Source organism: Gallus gallus, chromosome 9 (assembly GCF_016699485.2).
Source record: "Gallus gallus isolate bGalGal1 chromosome 9, bGalGal1.mat.broiler.GRCg7b, whole genome shotgun sequence".
Classification (NCBI taxonomy): domain Eukaryota; kingdom Metazoa; phylum Chordata; class Aves; order Galliformes; family Phasianidae; genus Gallus; species Gallus gallus.
The window spans coordinates 21,342,667-21,363,114 of NC_052540.1; the positions used below are offsets into that span (position 1 = coordinate 21,342,667).

The 20,448-nt window shown below is 39.0% G+C and overlaps 1 long non-coding RNA gene across 1 annotated transcript; it reads right to left on the minus strand.

Moving 5' to 3' along the window:
- Positions 1–235: 235 nt before the first annotated feature.
- On the minus strand, positions 236–19,906 carry LOC112533026. Its single transcript, XR_003076784.2, has 9 exons — positions 19,742–19,906; positions 16,170–16,235; positions 13,844–14,012; positions 13,011–13,130; positions 8,074–8,141; positions 7,051–7,177; positions 6,242–6,457; positions 2,044–2,097; positions 236–1,311 (listed from the first exon to the last, which is right to left on the minus strand). It is a non-coding gene; the product is annotated as an uncharacterized LOC112533026 (long non-coding RNA).
- Positions 19,907–20,448: the final 542 nt, after the last annotated feature.

Genomic DNA, 20,448 nt, shown 5'->3' on the forward strand with positions numbered 1-20,448 from the left:
TACCTGGTATACACTGGGTCTTATTGTCTATGATAAAAAATAAGTTATTACTTTGGCTTTAATTTACTACTTCTACTTGCTGAAATTCATATATATATATATATATATATAAAATTATTTTTAGAGTTAGAGATATGGCTTAACTTAAGAGTATGTTCTTAGTTTTAATCCATCCAGTAACATATCTGTGAGTGTAATACACTACAGCACCCTTAAAGTTTTTAAGTGTTCCAGTATAAAGATATTTATTAGGGACTTTATAGACCATCTTTCAAATAAGGCTGCTTAAGAAAATTCTCCCAACTGACAGAAACAATAAACTTCCCAGGTTTCTAACTGACATATGTTAATACTTAAAGATGAATCTACCTCCCCTTCCCTTGATCATTTTAGTAAATTAATATTGAGTTACACAACCTAATGAGGGAAATTAATTTCCTAAAATTACCTTCCGTGAAGGAAACTAGGCATAAGGTGTATAATCAGTGGGATTTTTTTTCCAGAGGAAAGAGAATCACACTGAACGGAACAAAGTGGGATGTTGAGATGGAAAAACACTTTATTTTCTTTCCAAAACAATTTTACATAATAATTCTATTTTTACTCTTCCACTGCTTTCAATACATCTTCGCTTTGAAAAGATGAAGCAATTGCACAAATAAAACCCTTTAGCTCCTTAGGTACCTATTTGATAACAATTAACAATAAATCTACAGATTACCTATACAGGATTTCTTTCAGGAGCTTTAAATCATCTCAGACACACTTGTTTCAATAGGAGCTTTCCACATATATAGCTCAAATGTGATACATTTTGCTCCTCGTGTATTATTAATAACTCTTCAAAAGTGCAGAATTTTCTGGTTTCATTCTAGAAGGCACTTCCAAATCCAGGATTAAAGCATTAATATTGATAGCCAGAATATGACCCTATTGCATTAAATTCCTGAAGCATCTTTCTACAGTCAGGAAAAGCAATTTTACTCCTTTGGAGATAAAGACAAAAAAAGAAGCCAGTCTCTCATTAAAAAAAAAAAAAAAAAAAAAGCCTCAAATCCAGTTGAACATCTTTACCATTAGCCAAGTCTCTTTGCCTTCCTTTCTGATGAGGAAATGGGAGTGCTACAGAGGAGACCTCCTTGTCCACCGTCAGCATCCATTCAGCACTACAACGTCCATTGAAAGGCAGTGGCACATTTCCACTTTGCTGCCTTTTGTGGGTGCCCACAGGTTCCAAGTGATCAGGAATTCCAGTCATCTTCCCCTGGAACAGTACATGCCATCCTCCTGCAGCAGGACTTCGGCACGTTCCTGAAACGGCACGGCGATTGCAATAGCACATTGCGTTAGTTTTACCAGTTAATGAAAGACCTAAGGCAATCTAATTCAAGCTCTTTTCTGGGGAAGCATGCCAGCTATATTCCCAGGCCAATTATTGCTTTCACAAAGTGCTCTAAATCTGTCAACAGGCAAAAGTGTGAACTACAGTATAATAACCGAGTTGAGAAGGTGACCCAGTTGTTGCAAGAGAAGCACTGCTTCTTGCCGTGGGAGCAATGAACGTTGGCTCACAGCACCAGTGTGTGATTAAGTGACACACTTACATACTGCGAGCACTCACCAACAAGCTTGTACTCTTCAAGAAAAAAAAAGAAAGCTATACAAGCTATGCAGTTTGATGGTAAATGAGTACTTATTTCTACACATCAATATGACAAACAGTTTGCAAGCCAACATGGGAACACCCAGGAAGGTTCAAAGTAACATCTTACTGCTGTGAGTATGATCAAAGGCACTTAATAGACTTTTAGCTACAGAATTAACAGCATCATGATATACATGATTTATTTTTCTAAAATACAAGTTAATAAAGGAAGTTACTGAAATGACATCAATTTCCTAATAATCTAAGGCTTGTGTCCACCTCAAGTACTCAAAAGTATTGCTGGGTAGAGAGCTTTTGTGAAAAAAAGAAATGAGAAAGCTTTGCGATGTATCCTTTGTTTCAATGTCATAAAGGCCAAGACTTGAGAAATCACCCACCTGTCCCACCTTCTTGCCACAGACGAGATAATTTCTTTTCTCCAGCCGTACGTGCTGTAATTAAAAGGCACATAATGTTGCTTTAGCCCCATGAGGGTTGCTGGCATGCGTTCAACAATTGCAAGTGCTTTGGCTTTGTTGAGTTCCTCCGAGAGCCATTGATCTCAGCTCAGTCTGGACAGCTTCAGATGCTTCTCCAAAAATAGCCATGAACTGCAAGGGCTGAAAGCTATTGCACTTTGTCAGTGTGCCTGAGCTTTGGATCCAGCAGGGTACAGGGCTGGGTGCTGACCCACCACGGCCACAGCTTGGCGATGCAGAAGTTGTTCTGAGGATGCTACCAGCAGAGCAAAACAGTGAGGCAAAGCCCCAGCAAGTGAGTCATACTCCATGAGCACAGTTGAGCATGACGCCGAATTGAAGAAGGAGAAAATTTAATAGCCATGGTAACTAAAATGACAGGATTGATGGTGAATGTCAACCTAATTATGAGAATAAATCATGTCTGGCTCTACAGTTATTAGCCAAGCTAATTCATTATTTGCTTAAAAATAACATTAAAATTTAACCAATAAAACCTCTTATTGGTGGCTGGTCTTATTTTATTCCTAGTCTAAATGTTAACACTGTTAAGAAACCTTAAAAGAAAAAAAAAGTCAGAAAATTATCTTAGGAATAATAAACCATCTTTCATCATTTAACATATTTCATCACATTATCCAATATAGATTTAGGTGTCATTTACACAATGAAATATTACTACTTCTTACAGTATCCCAGAAGACTTACAGTTAAATAAAACATTATTTTTCACTAAAAAAAAAAAAAAGTGGCTTTAATTAAAGGTGAAAAAATATCTGAAGGCAGTATGTCTCCCCATATACTTTCTGTTTACATACTGAAGCTGCTGACTATGCCAGCAATGATTTCTACTCCAGACAGAGTGCCTTGGGTTTGTTTCCCTGCTGATTCTGCCTTCAGTGTTTGGTGATTGCTGAAGGACATGGGAAGAAGTCTGAGGGGTTCAATCAGGCAGAGGGACAGGGCAGGCTGAAGGCAGAAGGAGGAAATGACAGAAGGTAAAGCAAGGAAATGGTTTCAAACTAAAAGAGGGGAGATTTAGACTGAATATAAAGAAAAAGATTTTTCAGTAAGGATAGTGAAGCACTGGAACAGGCTGCCCAGGGAGCTGGTGGGGTGCTCATCCTTGATGACACCAAAGGGGCTGGATGGGGCTCTGAGCATCTGATCGAGCTGTGGGTGTCCATGTTCATGGCAGGGTGTTGGACCAGATGGCCTTTAAAGGTCCTTTTCAAACTATTCTATCATTCTATTAAAGCAAATCAAAAGGCAACCAGAAAATTAGACTTTCCTTCCAAACCAGGTCCACACAGATTGTCCATTCAGTGTTGATGATAGCAGTGATCACTGCTAAGGAAACAAGTGTTTTTTTGTAGAGTGTTTTTCCCAGATAAACTGGTAAAATAAGCCAAAAGAGATGGAAAAGCAAGGCAAGAAAAAAGGAAGATGCATGAAGACTAAAGAGCCAAGTTGAGTCGAGTTGCTGGGCTGGATCTCAGAGTAGTAGGGTGGATTTTGATTCAGCTGTCAGTCGTCTGTATGATCCCCTTACTTAGAAACGAGCAGAGCTTTTCGATTGCCCACCAGACGATAAATAAGCCGTGCCTGCAAACAAGTTAAAGTCTTAAAACCTGAACTCTTCAGATTTTATTAGTGATTGAATAGCTCCAGGTGTTTCTAAGCAAAAATCAATAGAGAGATTAGCTGCAACAGTCTGCTGAGAGATTACGGGCGAGACTTTGTCAGACAGATAACCAACAGACTCAGGGACAAAGCAATGCCCCTTGTGCTAAGACTTTACAAGGAGGAATCACCTCACCTTTGAACCTGCAGTTTCCACACCACACAATCCCGAGGGGGATTTTTGTATACTTCCATGGCAAATGCTTGTGCTGTTAATACATGAAGTACGTCCATGTATGGGAGAAGTCATTGCCTGCCATTTAATTTGATTTAAATATCAACGCTTGTCTTTCACTTATGTGTCAGTCAGTGGCCCGTGATAGGAAGAATAATTCATTCTGTATTTTCAAAGTATATTACAGGGTTTTTGTTGGGTTTTTAAATATATTTTTGAGCAATTTACAGTAATACTCCTCTTTTCAGATGAAAGGAAATTTTTGAATATTTCTAATGATCTCCTTAATGCATTTTCAGACATCTGTTTCCACAAGTAGTTTTAAACATCACTAATTGTATAACTTCAGATATTCCCCTTTTATATTGTTTGGTGAAGGCTCCAGAGACTCCCCTCTAAGCAGAGATGATCTGATTCTAAAGAAACTGAGAGGTGGCTGTGCTGAAAAGTCTGAATGCGACAGCAAGACAATGAAGATAATTATTTGAAAACGTGTTTGAGCTTATGAAATCAAATTTGAAGCATGCCCACAAAAACACAAGAAAGGATTATCAGCACGCACAGATGAAGACTTTGTGCTGTTTTCCTTTTTTGGGGTCACCTCTGCTATCTCAATGCTGTCCTGGACTTTGATGCTTCCAGCAGCCCTTTGCAAGAAACCATCGTTCCTCCTCCAGTCATGGCTGCTGGGTCTGCAAGGCTGGAGGCTGATAGTGGCAGAAATTAGATTAATTGGGGCTGTCAGTCCAGCGGGTGGTGGACAAGCATCCACACAGTAATAGACAATGTCAGCAAGGAAAACGAGGCAGAGGATGGACTGAAATATTTCCTTAATTTGAAAGTACACAAATATTTAAAGGGAAGTTTGAGGCATAACCGAAACAGTAATACTGGGATAGAGTTTACCAATAACTCATTCAGTGTGATTAAATTCAAGTGGTCATAAAGTAACAGTCTAACTTTGGGAACTGAAAATATAATTCGTAAACTGATTCCTTCCGAAAAGGATTTTTTAAAATTTAATATAAGTAAGAAAGTTGTCAGTCTGCTCTTTCATTTCTCCTAACTCTTATACGCTTTGAAAATAAAACATAGGACATTTGCTGATAATTTATTCAGACTCATAAAAAATTTCTCTGCTTGTTAAATGTAACAGAACTGGACCTTTAATTTATCTCTACCAGGAACTACTTCAGGACAAGGAATTTCTAGGAATATTTCCAATAAAGTCTTTCCATTAGATGAAAAGAAAATTCATATGGCTGCCACAATTTTTGCCCTCATTGTAAGCCATTTGATTTAATAGTTACCATTAGCATTACTGCTAAAACTTCTGGGCTAAATTAAGATTGGAAATAAAATTTAACATATGGTCCATGCAAAAGCACGTGAGGCACCTGGATGAACCTTCCAGTCCAGCAAGAAGGGCACTGACTCTATACACAAACACATTGAGCAAGTCTGAAGAGTTAAATGCATTTACTTACATGACACCATCATCTTGTTGCTCAGTCTACAGATGGGCTATAGCTGAACCACTCTGATTTGAAGCTGTTGTTTGAAAAAGCCTCAGACTTTGCTTTCTTACCTCTTTTTGCTAGGATGGACTCCAAATTTACAAGCAGAAATAAATGTTTTGAGGCTGGCTCATTAAGTACTTGAATTCCTCTTCTGTAGGCACTCGGGTTCACTGCTTTTATTATAAATCTTGGATGTGAATTTTTTTTTTATAGGAGTATTTCTATTCTCTGGGTCACTCACCCTCCAGGGATCTGGGAACTCCACAAATTTAGTCTACAAAGCAGTGAGCTATATCAGGGTTACTCTTTGTTCCCAGCATTTAAAACAGTCTCCTAAGGTTTTGTTTGATGGATGCACCCATCAAAGGAAGTTGTTCTTCTGTAGTGTCCCACCTGCTCATTCTATCACTGAACTCCAGAGTTCTGAGGCACCAGAGGCAAGGCAGCTGTGTGCAAAGGTGAATGTGGTCCCGAGGTTAAATGGAGATAACCAGCTCTCCCTCATGCTAATCATCTCAAAGAGCTTTCATCTACTTTACCAGCCATCTAAAAATGAGGAGAACATCTTGGATCTTAGTAGGACCAGGTTTTGACAACCAGCAGACACGAGGTGATACCAACAACCTGCTCCTGCCCAAGAGGAGCTAATCTGCTCTCTCCTGGCACCCTGGATCAGCAGAGCAGACCAAGGGCTGGTGCCGGCTCATGAGAATGCCCCTCAGCCCTGCATGAAACTGACCTGGAGCCTGGCTGCAGAAATGCCCACGCAGCATCTCCATGGGTGACATTACAGTCTCCAGAGCTGGGATCTGCTGAACCGTGTTGCTCATGCAGAGGCAGCTTTGAAACCACAGTATGACTCTATGTTCCTCATGCAGCTCCATCCCCAGTGGCTGTGTGGCTGTTTTCTGCTGTACAAGGCCCTTCCTGTGCTGCAGTGACCTACTTTCATGCTCTGGTTAGAGAAAGTTGAAAAAAAAGAAGAAAAAAATTAAGCAGACAAAACCCTCAAACCCCTCAACAACAAAGAAACAAGTGACTACTTTTTAACTTGTTCTTTAACATTCTTAAGCTCTTACAGAAAATAACTAAGACTCAAATCCTGTAATTCATCCTTATATACCTGAGGCAATAAAATATGCATTTTTCTATGTTGGATTTTTGCCTCAAATAGCTTTGTAATAGTCTTATCCAAATGATGAACTCCAAATGCTATTTTTTTTTTTTAGCATAAGATACTTTCCACTATTGTAAACAAAGATTTAAGAAACAAAGATTTCATTTTAAGATCTACAGCAAATAGGACTTATATTTGAATATTTACATTTGAATATTAGGGACTTTGAATAATCTGTCTGTGAAAGACAAATAAATCAAGGCTTCAGAACAGTGAGAACATAGTTTTAATCACGTTTTCTGAGAGAAAAAGCATAAACTCTAAAACGTAGGTTGTGACTTTTGTTCTCTGAATTGCCATCACAATTGCAGAGTAAGAAGACGTAGCAGTCTGACAAATACTGGGGCGTTTAAAGAAAACATTAAAAATACCTGAAGGTAGTATAAAATACCAGGATAAATTGACAGCTTATGGCACAGCATACTCCAGAGAATAAAGGAAGATATAATCTTCTAGTTGAGTCCCACTGTCACAGGCCATGTCCCCACTGGGCAGTGTCTACAGTGGCAGAGACCTGAGTCAGCAAGCTCAGATTAGGTAGAAAGAAAATTATAGTACATAGTACTTGGATTATACTGACTTCAGTACAGAGTCCTGAACTAGTAATAAACTATTGATCAAAAGAGCATTTCTTTGTTTGAACTCAAAACAATCTTGGCCATCCAACAAGATGGTTCATCCACCATACCAGTACTGCTCTACAACGTGCCCCACGTGCCACAGATCACAGCAATATGGAACTTTATTGGTTATAGAGGCTTTGCAACCATGTAAGAGAACAATCTGATCTAAATAACAGTGCAACAGGAATGCTTTCTATCACAGGACATCTGGATTATCATTGCTTGGTAGCGTTTCATACTGCTTTAGAATCATAGATTCATTAAATTAACAATTATCTCTGAAACCATCAAGTGCAACCCCAACTCATCCCACCATGCCCACAGACTGTACCGCTCAGTGCCACATCCCCACAGTTCTTGAACACCTCCACAGACAATGAGTCCACAAGTTCCCACCATGTTAGCGCTGACCAGGTTAGTGGGGATGATTTTCTGAGAGCAAATGGTACAGTATGTCTAGTCTTCTGTCTACTATCTGTTCTGTGGTTGGTATTTTATGGCAGTTCTGATTGCATCACCCAAGTACCCAATTATAAAGAAAGGAAACTGTCAGTAGCTACAGCCTTGCTACCTAGGTATTCTCCACATTGTAGACTGAAAATAAAGATATCAGATATCTTACTTCACAGTTTACTAACAAAACCTCAGGAGTTCAACGTGAGGAAATATTTTAGGAAACAAAGGACAAAGAAAGTATGCAAAACTCCAGATATTTCTATTACTGTCAGTCACAATGAGAGAAGCAGATGTAAAGACGTTGACAAATCCTACCTCAGAGAAATCCATTGTGTTCCAGGAGAAACAATACCCAGCAATCAGAAAATTTGTTTGACATTATTCTGTGAAGAAAAGGACATTTACAAAGGGATTCGTAGGAATTAGAACAGAAATCCAAAAATCAAATAGGATTTGATGATGAGGCTCCTATGTATAACTTACAAAATGCTCCCCCAGTTTAAGTATATTAGAATGCATTATATAAGGACATATGACAGATTATCTATAATCTGTTTAAGTACAGTGCCACAAGCTCTGTTCATGGACTACAGACATGAGGAATTAGGTGTCTTGCAAGAAAATTTCCTCAGCCTAGAAACAAGCTGCCTAAGTAGAAGGCAACAAACAACAAGACAGGAGTACTCGGAAACAAGAGAAAACAGGTCAGCAAGATTAGCAAGTGGTTGGAGCACATGAGCATCCTAGATCCTCTTTTATGTGTAAGCATTATAGTTTAAAAAAAATGCTTTTAAGAGATGTGCAAGTAGATAGTGAAGTGGCTTTGCATGTGAGCACACAACGGCATGACTGATTTCATGGCAGAATACCTATCAGTGGTAGATTGAAGCTGTTGTCCTGGTGTGATCATGGCAAGAATGATGCTTGGGAAGGTGAAGGAGAGAAAAATATAGGGGTGTAGATGCTTCTAATAGCACTGGAAAGGGAGAAATCTATTTCTGAAACAACAGAAAAGGGAAAAGCTAGATAAAAAATAAAATTAGATGGTATGCTCCAAGAAATAAGCTAGGGGAATCATTGGCAGCAGGTTATACTGGAGGATAAGAGAGCACTTGTCAAGGTTGGAGAAAAGTAAGTGATTAGGACAAAAGATGTGATGTGCATTCTCCACTAACACGTGGAGATATGTCTTAGACACATAATATGGAAACTATGCAATTGAAGCCTGAATATGAGATAGCTTTTGCTTTATTCTTTTTCTCTTTTTATATTGTTTTCATCCTTAATTTTAATTTCTAACCTAAAATTTTTTGACAGTGGATTCTATCATCCACAGGCATTTTGCTCAACTATCCTTTCAGGAAATATCTTCAACCTGAACATGCCCCACAGTCATTTTAATGCATTTCCAACATTCCCTGAAAGCACTGTGAATTGGTCCACTGATTTCAATAGTCTTTAGATCAGACCCATGGGACTGCTAGATAAATGCGTTACATACTCCAGAATGAACAGTTAGAAAGACAGTGCTCTAAGATTAATGTAACTGTTGTTTCCACAGTGAGTCTTTTCAAGAAAGTGAATACATATGGAGAGTTTTGTACCATACATGTGATCATATATGGTCCAAACAAGGGAGCTGATGAGCAGCATTCTCATTAAGTGGCAAGAGTATTTAAAATACAACTGAAAGCATTGTATAAATATTTTCAGGAAGTAGAGTCGCTGTAATAAAACAACACATTTAGAGATCTTAGTGAAGGAATTTCTTTTAAGTATTGCTACCTCGCTTCTGGCATTTAGTTCCTGAATCTTCCCTACCCAACTTAGTTTCTGATTCTTTAATCTGATTTATTAACATCTTTCTCCCACACAACCCTCAGCTCCTATTGTCTGCATGTTTATCACGTGAAGTCTATATAGTCACCAGTCAACGAGAAAACAGCTGGGTCACTAAATCTTTCGTTTTCATTGTTTGACCAAGAATTTTAAAATAAAGACCCCTGTCCTTGTTTACCACACCTACATGTGATCTCTTGATTAAATATGTTCACATGTAATTAAAGCTTTGCAGTGATCCAGCCTCCTGAGTTCACTTCTGTTCCGAATTCAGGGTGTTTCAGCAACTTATTGCCCTCAGACTTCAGCAGCCCATTTACCCCCCTTGTTGTAGAAGGTTCACTGGGGATCCAGTGAGGAGGTTTAACTCAGCCAATTACAATGGCACCACTACAGGACTGTGACAAGTGTGTGGTTCTCAGGGGATTTCTGTCACCCCTTCTCACTATTCAGAAATGGGAATTGTGCATTTATTTATCTGTCTTTCTTTAGAGAGAGGAGAGGCAGAAGGACATCCAGCTAATGAGGTGGCAGCAGTGACATCAACCTCTGCAGAAAAGCCCACAGGCAACCAGATGCACACATCAGGAGGACATCACTGCTTTCTGCTGCATTCCGCTTCTTAGCTGATGACAACACAACAGCCAGCTAAAGAAACAGGTCTTTTCTGCATTATTTAAATGCTGCCTTCACATACCCTCAGCAATCACTCACAGATGCCCAAGAGCCTGATCTGCAGTCAAAGCCTTGCCTCCCAAGGTGAAGGTAAAACCTAACTGCTATTCATTACAGCCCTGAGTTTAAATCAAACATTTAACTGTTTGTGCTCAGCCCAGATTTTTAAAAATGTGGAAGCGTAAATCTACATGTGCTCAATGCTCAGATGTTTTATTCAAGGGATAAATGCCTTCAATAAATATTCATGCTCCAGTGTACATTCTGAAATATCCCATCTCAGTCAAATGACTGTAAGCATTAGTTTTATGTTATTGATGCTAATTTTTAGCCCCAAGTAAAAATCTTAATTGCACTCATGCAATTTCACTATATTTATTCTGGTTACAGAGGGTCAGAAGTGATAAAAATTCAATTACCCTTTCCGATGTGTGACAACAATTTTGTGTCTCTTCATGTTTTTCCACTGGTTCTTCTCAAAGAGACCTCACCATTATTAGCACTCTGATTAAGGGCCTTCATCCTCACATACCATTAAGCATTTGCATTTGGTAGACAAATTGCAGTTCCCTCATCCATCCAGTGCCTGGCGATGGAGGCAGAGTGAGCTGACCACAGCCCTGTCTTCAGGTGGGATTTGTGAAAGGATGGATGGGCTTATTCTTCACCCACCTACCATCAATTTTTCCCTACTAAACCATGCCCCTTAGCACAACATCTAAATGCTTCTTGAACACCTTCAGGGACAGCGGCTCCACCAACACCCTGGACAGCCCATTATAGATGCTTTTGAGCACCCATCTCAATTAAAAAGTCCTAAATTGTCCTATCTGGAAGTATGTGTCTTGCAAGTGGGTCCTCACAATGCATTTGCCCACACAGTCGAGGTGGGACACAGCCCAAGGTGGTTCCTTCACAGTGAAAACCAGAGCTAGATATTAGAAAGAAAGAAAGAAGTCCTGCTGGAGTTTATCTGATCCACCCTCAAACTTGGTCTGAAAGCTCATGTGCTTTTGCCATTTTTAACCAACATAATTCAAAATGAGTCCATGTTTTTCTGTTTTGTGCAGAAAACATTGCCATCTTGGGAAACTCCTGTTTGCAGTGGCAATACATCAAGAGCAGCTTTAATGCAGGGATACAACTCTACATGCTGATTACAATTTATGCCAGCCTTCCATCTAGGCATGCCTTTTCACAGCACAACAATGCTTTTGTTCATTTGTCTGTGTAAAGCAGATGCCACAAATCTGCCCACAGCAAGGTCAGAAAGACTCAAAATTTGGAAATGCAAATCCCTCACAGATATAAAACAAGAAATCTCTGACTTTCCAGGAGCAATTCTACCTCTAAGCATAAAGATTGCCCCCAGACAGCCAGACCTCCCGCTGAAATGCATGCTCCGGATTTATAGCTAGTAATCAAGAAAAGGCAACTTAAAACCAGTGCAGAGGTTGCCCTGTTCCTCACTCACGCCTATCTAATTGAGGCTGAATGACACAGGAAGGCATAAGGGAATACGCTTTGAACCATCTTAATGGCTATCCTAATACAGATGTTTCTGAAGACCAACAAATTTGACTTTGCAAGCTCTTCAACTATTTGAACCAAGTTAGCAGTGGATTAAACACTTTACTTTTCTCCTACGACCAGAACCAAGAATGCATATTATTCATACTTGTGCATCAAGTATTTTCAAGGGACAAGCTTTACAGCTTGTACAATCAGGCAGCACAGGGTGACTCAGCTGGCAGGTCACAAATAAGGAGAAGAGCACAAAAAGCAAACGGCTATGGAAAATTTGTTCTGATCAACGTAAGCACTTAAATATTTACCCAAGACTGTGTGGAGCAGTTGATAGAATAGAAGGAAGGGATGCCACAGAGGTTACTACTGCAAACTTAGAGAGCAGTTCTGGCTCTGGTGGCCTCTGCAAAGCCCTGACAATGTGAAGAAGCTCTTCGTTAAGAATACAACATGAATGTGAATACAACTTGAATGTGAAAAAAAAAAATGCATCTTGATTTTGATTCATAATGCAAGTATTGAACTCTCATCTTGCTGCTTTCCAACAAAGCTACTGTTTGTGTACATATGAAAGCTGTGACTTAAATATCCAAGGTGAACAAAAGCAAAGTGAAGTATTTACATTGTTGGAGTAACAGACACAGTTTGATGAAGAATGCTTAAACTTGAAAGAGAATTTCCTAGGAAGAGCTGCGGATTTTTTCTTCTTTTGGCACTGAACTACACAGAGGATGATAGATGTTGCAAGGGAAGAAGGAACAGAATCATAAATAAAACTTACAGTCAAGAAAAATAATACTAAGTGCTTTGTTTTATATGTGAGTTATTAAGATTAACAAGCCCTTGCAGTTTTTTCCTTCCTATTAGTATATTATTGCAAAGAAAACATCATCATCTGAGGCAAACAACATCAGCTCCTTTTGCGAGGCCATATACAAAATGAGTGTTAAGCCCTTCAAGCAAAAGAGCCACAGATTTCCCATGGGTTTCCAGCCCCACTAATCTCCTTGCCATTCCTACCCTTTCATATCTTTCATATCTTAGACTTGGCGACAACAGAAAGCTTGCAAGGCTCTGAAGTACTGTCATTAAAATACCAGATTAAAAGGACAAAGCTCAGCATCACCTTGCCCTGAACGGTATCTGATCAGAAGAGTTTCTTAAAAATTCAAGCTTGAGAACTGTACTCCAGTACTAGAGAGAAATCTCACTTTTAGTTATTCAGCTTCTTTGGACTTCAAACATACGCAGTTTTTACTTTTAGTGGCTTCACGCAGTAAAATTTGGGAATCACCACACTGAAAGTCTCCCTGTCTTCAGTTATCAGGCAGCTGGAAAATACCAAAGATAAATTAGTAATACACGTAATTTCACTTATTACCACTAGGCTTTATACTAATACTATTTTTAACTCAATGTAAGTCTCAACAGTCCAGAAGGTAAGACTCATACACACACTTCTTAGTGAACATCTCTGCATGGCTCCCTACTATCATCCTCTCTTGTTAACTTGTGTAGAGATGGATATGTCTACAACATATTTCCTATACAGAAAAGAATGATGTAACATTAGCCAAGGTGCTCCTTTCTTACCAACTTATTTTCAAAACTGCACCTTTAACAAGAATATCTGAAATGGATCTGTAATGAAGCTAAAGGACTGGTTATTACAGAAGCCTTTGGCAACAGTCAGATTTTATTAGTTCATGACATATCGTATAGGATTTAAAGATAAACCATTTGGTGAAGTATGGAGTTGCTGGATGTATGGAAAAGCTCCTTACAGGGTGCTTTTGATGAAGAATAAATACGGGAGTAGAACTGAATATTACTGTATCTCCTCTGGAATAAAATCTATCCTACATGGAGAAAAAAAAAGCATATATATAAATAGAAGTGTATATATATATATATTTCAAGTCACAGTTGGCAAATTAGATCCATGTTTCTGTGAGAGAAATTTCTTCAGTAAGAAGTATCCCAAATGAGATTCCAAATACCCTGTGTCTGAAAGTTTTTCACAGTTCTTATATAATACACTTACCATATAGAAGAGTTATTCTCTGTACTTTATCTGTTGTCATAATCTGGAGATATTTTAGTAGCATATATCACATTTTCAAAGATATTTTGACTACATGTGGTTATTCGGTGCACTTTTGGGACTTCAGATGTGCTATTTGACATGTAAACAGCTATGACGAATGACCAACCTTTAAAACAAGGGATATACACAAGTAATTGCATTTTCTAAAGCTCCTGCTGATGGACAGTGGGATACAAGAACTTTTAACAGAACTCAGTGGTACTTGAGAAGATGCAGGCACCTTGATTTACAAAGATGATGGCAACACAACTAGAAAGGCTTATTATTTTAATTGTTAAGATAGAAGCCTTCAGGTTGTCCAGCATCCTGGAGATGCTTTGAAAGTGTCATAGGACTATGTAGCTGTTGCATTTGATAGGTTTGTACTTCAAAAACACTTCCTTGCTTTTTCTTTTGGTTAGTGGATTGGAAAGCATCACACAAGAGGGGGGAAGTATTAATTTGGGTCATTTGGTGGCAGAGCAAGAAATTAATAATGCAGTGGAATGGGCTGCCCATGGAAGCAGTGGAGTCAGCATCCCCGGAAGTTTTCAAGAAAAGAGTAGATATGGCACTTAGGTACATGTCTCAGTGGACATGGTGATGATGGGTTGACGGTTGGACTAGATGATCTTAGAGCTCTTTTCCAACCTTAACGATGCTTTGATTCTGTGAAATTGCAGTGAAGTAAATGAGCCCTACAGACATGAAATGCAGCCTGAGGAAAAGCATAATAATAACATATTTAGTGACAAAATTCTTTCCCTCTCCCTACTGCTACAAGGGGTAAGAACTAGGCAAGAGATCTTGATGGCATGTTACCTGTACCTGCAGTGCTCCTTCACTTACCAAAGATAAGCATCTGCACTGGCATCAAACTGCAACCCCAGTCTTTGGTAGCTGGTGTGCAATATGTGACATGAGAGGGAGGAGAAAGCTCGGACAATTTTGGAGCTCATTCAGAGGACCTGCAATGATGCATTCTCAACAGTGTCCCATTATCTTGTAAGCAACTGGCATTAATCTGTGATTGGTCCTCATGGTACAGGATCAGCACTAGGAATATATTCAGGCAGAGGATTATGGCTCCTGCCTGTGGGGCCCACATGTAAAGGAGGGTTTTATTTTAATTTGGGGGGAACAGGGAAAGGCCTTCTCGTTACAGCTAATGAGGGAGCAGGCATGCTCATTGGGCCTTTGGATTGCATTGCACTCCAGAGCTGAATTCACAAAAGAAAGAAAAGGTCAGAGGTAAGTGTTCTGTATGGCAGCAGCTGCATTAAATGACCTGGGAAATTCTCCCTCACCATGGAGCACTCATCCTGAAGGAGGTTGGCAGCACTTTCATTCGCTCCGTTCCAGCTCGTGCTCCTCAGTCCTTTGCATAAATGACACTACTGTTATGTGCTGTTATGTTAAATTCAATTTACTGAGGAAGGCAGATAAGGTCAGCTACAGTTACATCGTTAGCTACCAACAAATTAACATCCTGTGTCCATAAAGAGCTGGCAATGGAGGAAAGGACTAAATGTCTTCAGCTTATTTGTAAAAACAAAGCGTAAGTTTCCATTTCAATATCAACTAATAGAAGAATGAATATCCTTTGATGTTTGCATCAAAAAAACTTTCTCCACTGATATCTTTGGCTGCAGTGCATGCTTACTGACAGCCAATCAATGGGCTTTATTAAAATGATTTCACATCAATTGGATGCAAGGAAGATAAGAGAGTAAAAGGCTGGCAACCTAGCTCTGCTGCCTTGTGCGGGATGTATTGGGAGCAACTTCTTGAACCATCAAGTAATGTTTTATAGCTTCCAAGATTATATTACTTCTGCTTGTCAGTCACAAGTACAGGAAAAAATGAGAGCACTAGTAAATAGAGATAACAGATTTACAGGGAGAAGCAGTGAACGTATGCACGGGGAATGAAGTACTTTCTATGCGTATACCAATATTTCAGAAAAGATTTTTAGAGATTTTAATGGTGTTGCTAAGTGTTATTTAGTAGCCTGCCCCTGAGTTTTCTGCTCATCTTGTTTTTTTTTTTTTTAAACATCTCCTCCCCTCTGGCTTTTCCTCCTTTAGGTTGTATATTAGTAGAATATGTTGGACTAAAAAGCTGCATGTCGTTCTCCTCTCAACGCACCATTTTCTTCCTACCTGGACATTATATTCCAAAACTTTTTGGAAACAAACAATCAAATATTTGTAGCTCTGCTATTTTTCCTCAATCTTAGTTATAAAATCTTTACTTAAAAAGTAGAATTTTCAAAAGTTCTCACCTTTTGGGATTTTCAGTGCTCCTTTACTTCTGGACATCTCTTTAGATTTCTTCCAGTAGAAGAGCTCTACAAGGAACACAAACATACTGTCAATAGGTTTTGAAGGTCCCCAAAAAGCAGCCTGCAGGTGCCCAGGGAATAACAGGTCTCTTTTTGAAAATGGTTTAATTCTTTTCCAAGTACAACAAAGATTTATACTCCTAAAAACCATCAGTATATTGTTTCCAAATAGCATTTAACACAAATACATACTATTTCACTGATTATTGCACACAGTGTTCTTGTGAAGAAGAAAACAATCCAGTGAATCATAGTGCTATGAAATTTTTGTGTGCCTGAAGACAAAAGGGCTTAAAGAGCCTTTCCATTTGCCCCCTCTAAAGCAGGAATTATCCCTAAGAGGAAACACTTTAAAATTTCTGATGCACCTATATTTGAGCAGAGTTGCTTCTAAATCAAAGCTTGCTGCTTGAAGCTGTGCTCTCCTCTGCTTCATTTAAAATCACTTTGTATCTGCAGCACAGCTTCCTTTGCTTTCTCCCTGAGAGGTGGGATGCAAGCTAGTAGAAAAAAAAAGTCTTCTATTCAGCTATAGAAGAGTTTGTCTAATCTTGCACTATGGCTTGATCTCCTTCTGAAAACAGTGGGTCATAGAAAGTTGATGCTGGTTTTCATTTGCAGAGGCAGTGCTATATGTGATAATAGCATTCCAACACATTATTTATACTGCAACAATTCCTACAATTCAGCGCCATCACATGGATATAATGTAAGATTACCCATTTTGTTGTCAGTGCTCATGGAGCCCAAATTTGGGTGCATTTCCCACAGAAGCCATGCACTGACACAGACAAACAAATGAAACAGAATCAAAACCATTATGGTTGGAAAAGACCTCTAAGATCACCAAGTCCAACCCAACTCATCCCCACTGACCATGTTGCTCTCCTAAAACAGTCTTTGAGGCATACACTGCATGTGAAGAGCTGAAAGTGCCTCTGCTGTGAATCAGTACCTCTCAGGCACAAAAGGATATATTGTCACAGGATAATATCTTTTTTCTTTTTCTTTTTTTTTTAATACTGTCAAAACAAACGCTTTGCTTGAAAATAATTCTTGCAATATTTTGGATTCCCACTTGTTTGACAAATAAGAACAAGTCAAAATTAAAGGGATTTGTCATCACAAAATCAACCCCAGAAGCTGAACACCAGCCACGACTGACAGGAGCGCTTTGTGTGCTGGAGAACCATTTTCTAGTCAGGGAAAAATTGCCCATTTGGGGATGCTACAGGTGACACATTAGACATAAGCATTCAGATTGGGTATAATAACAGCATCCCTGCTAAGTGTGAAAACATTCTCTCTGTTTATAAAAGTGGAGAGGAATCAATATCCAGAAGCATCATGACTACAGTTCCCTTCCCCAGCGTAGCGCGAGTGCCCTCCTACCTACCCTATGCTGCCCCTGGCAGAAGTGAGCCCATTTCCAGCACAGAGCTGGGAGAGGGAATTTATAGGGTCTACTTCTTCCACCGCATTTTCCCTCCCTGCATATATATATACTAAATACTAGATTATCAGGTATCACTGCACCAGATCTGTTTGAAAGGGTGATTTTGGAATAAAACCATTCTAAATGCCATCTTAGGGTCTAGTTTGGCACATCCAAGGACAGCCTCCCATAGGGGAAGACTTCTGGCCTTTCGTGATTAATCAATTTATCAGAAAAGAAAAAAAGAAAAAGCTGAGGGTGCATGTCTCACTGTTCAAAAGGCTTAAGTGTGAGTGACAACAAGGGATAAAAGCAGGAAGCATAAGCAAATGGAAAAATTGAGACTTGCACAAGAAGTTATGTTGCCGTAAGAAATCTAAGTAATAAGAGAGATGCTGAATGCTTAAAATGGTAATTCTGTGCATAACCAAGCTGCAAAGTAAAGAAAATGCTTAACTAAATTTGCCTACACAGGGTCATTTAAAAAATTGTATTAAAATAGACTAATCATAACAGAAACGAAAGTCTGTAATTTTAGAAGATGATTACTAACAGCGCTAATTAAGTGGCTTTAATTGACTCCATCGAAGTCAAGAGACAATTCATATGTATATTTCTGCAAGACCCAGTAATCATAATTTCTGCAGCGTAACTTTTAAATGAGTTATCCTGCAGCTTTTATTAGCTAGATAGCTGCTTTCAATCCACGATTTGCAGATCCCCGGGGGGCCACGGATTACCACTGAGGCACTGGAGGTAACGAAGAAAAGCATGTTTACTGTCAATGCGTTGCCCTGGAAGCTTTGAAGGATCCAAAAATTGAGAAGGATAAAGAAGAGAAAGGGGGGAAAGAGGGAATTTATTTTTTCTGCTTTATTCCCGCTTCCTAACTTTCCAAGCACTTTCAGAACACAGAAGTTATCTTCTTGCTTTCCCCTGAAGTCCTGCCATTTTTTTTTTTTTTTGGTCTTTCTTAATTAAACAGAAAGTATATCAAAAATTAATTTGAAGGCATGCATCCAGCACATTTTAACATGTGTAACCACTGCTGCTAAAAAATGGCTTCTCTTTCCGTTAACTTTTTACCCAATCATTACTGAAAATGGGCTATTTCAACTAAAACGTGCTTTTTAAATAGCCTGAGCTCCACAAGTCTATCAGAAAATAATTTAATGCATGGTGTAACTATGCAGCAAAACTCTTAATAACTGAAAACTCAGTCTGACAGCAGGAAGCACTAGTGCCTCTTGTTGGCAGCGCCTCATTTTGGAGAACCTCACCATGTCATTTAGCAGCTCCTTCCCATGAAGCCCAGTTCTCCACCTGCTTTGCTCAGAGCTGGCATTTGGGAAGGGTATAGCATCAGAATTCCATTTTGTGTTCTCTCTTTTAGCCCCAGAACACCTTCGTTTAACCTTGGAGACTGATGAGAGCAATTAGTCCCTCTCCTCCCCGTGAAATCACTTTATGGATTTGCAGCCTGTTGGTTTTTTGTCATTCCTTTTCCCTAAATTGAATATGATCAGCTTTCCCGCAGTCTGACATTAAAAACCCTTCACTCTTTTATTTTCTCTCTTCCAAACTCTTTTATTTATCTTTCTTTTTAGAAATACCCTGCTCAAAAGCTTTATGTTGCATTTTAAATGTTGCCTACCCAGTCCAAAATTGAAAGGGCTCTATTTTTTCATTTATAGCTGATGTTTTACAGGCGATCAAAACCTTAAAAGGTGGAGAACTGATCTAAAGATGCATGAAAGCCTTTGTAACTAGAGAAAATACTTTAAGATTATTTCAACTCAGACATAAGAAAAAGCTGAATTAAAAGTACATGCATATAAAAGTAGCTCAGCTGTCTCGGAATCTCTGAACCAATTTGCCATGACAACCTTAGGATTTAACATATTTATTTATATTTATTTCATGTGTGGTCTCCCCTAAACGAAGAGAGAGAAAGTCAAAGATATATTTCTTTTTCTTCTTCTCTTTCTTCCCCCCCCCCCCCCCCCCCTCCTCTTTATATATATATATATATATATATATATATATAAAAATATAGCTACCGTTTGTTCTCACTTACCTTTTGAAAGTTTGGCAGTGTTTTGTTCATTTGTTTAGAAGGTGCAAGAAAACAGTTTCTTGCCCACATCCTACAGCCGGTTTCATTTGTTGGTTTCCAAATAAATGAAGGAAATAATTTATTCTGAAGCCTATTCCCTTCCCACGCCCTTCTCCTTGATCATTCCTTCTGTGGGGAATAGGAAAAAAACAAACAACAAATGACGTGAAATTACATTTGCATCAGTTCTTACACCTACATTAGCATATTCTAATTCTTACCTTGGGTATCAATATGCATAACCATTGGTGAAAATAAAACACTAGATAATAACCATAGCACTGCATACATATATTTTCATGGAGCTATCCAAGCACACGACACCCGGCATAAAACACAACACATAAAGGTATGCTTATGGGTTGGGGGTGCTGGCTGCCCCTGCACCCACTGCCATCCCCAGCTAAGTGCAAGGGAGAGAGTTCTCCCTGAAGCACTGGCCCCATCATGAGCCCTGAACTTGAGCTTAAAGGTCAGCAACTCCTTTGTTTGCTTTATTTTTCTTTAGACAGAGAGAGAAAATTTACATGGATCAGGAGTGACAACACTGCCAACGTTTTCTCATTTTTATTTACTGATTCTGTCAAGTGAAGATATTACTTACAGACTTGGCAACATAGCTGTTGCTGTGGGGGGAAAAGAAATAAACATCACCACCACCACCAAGC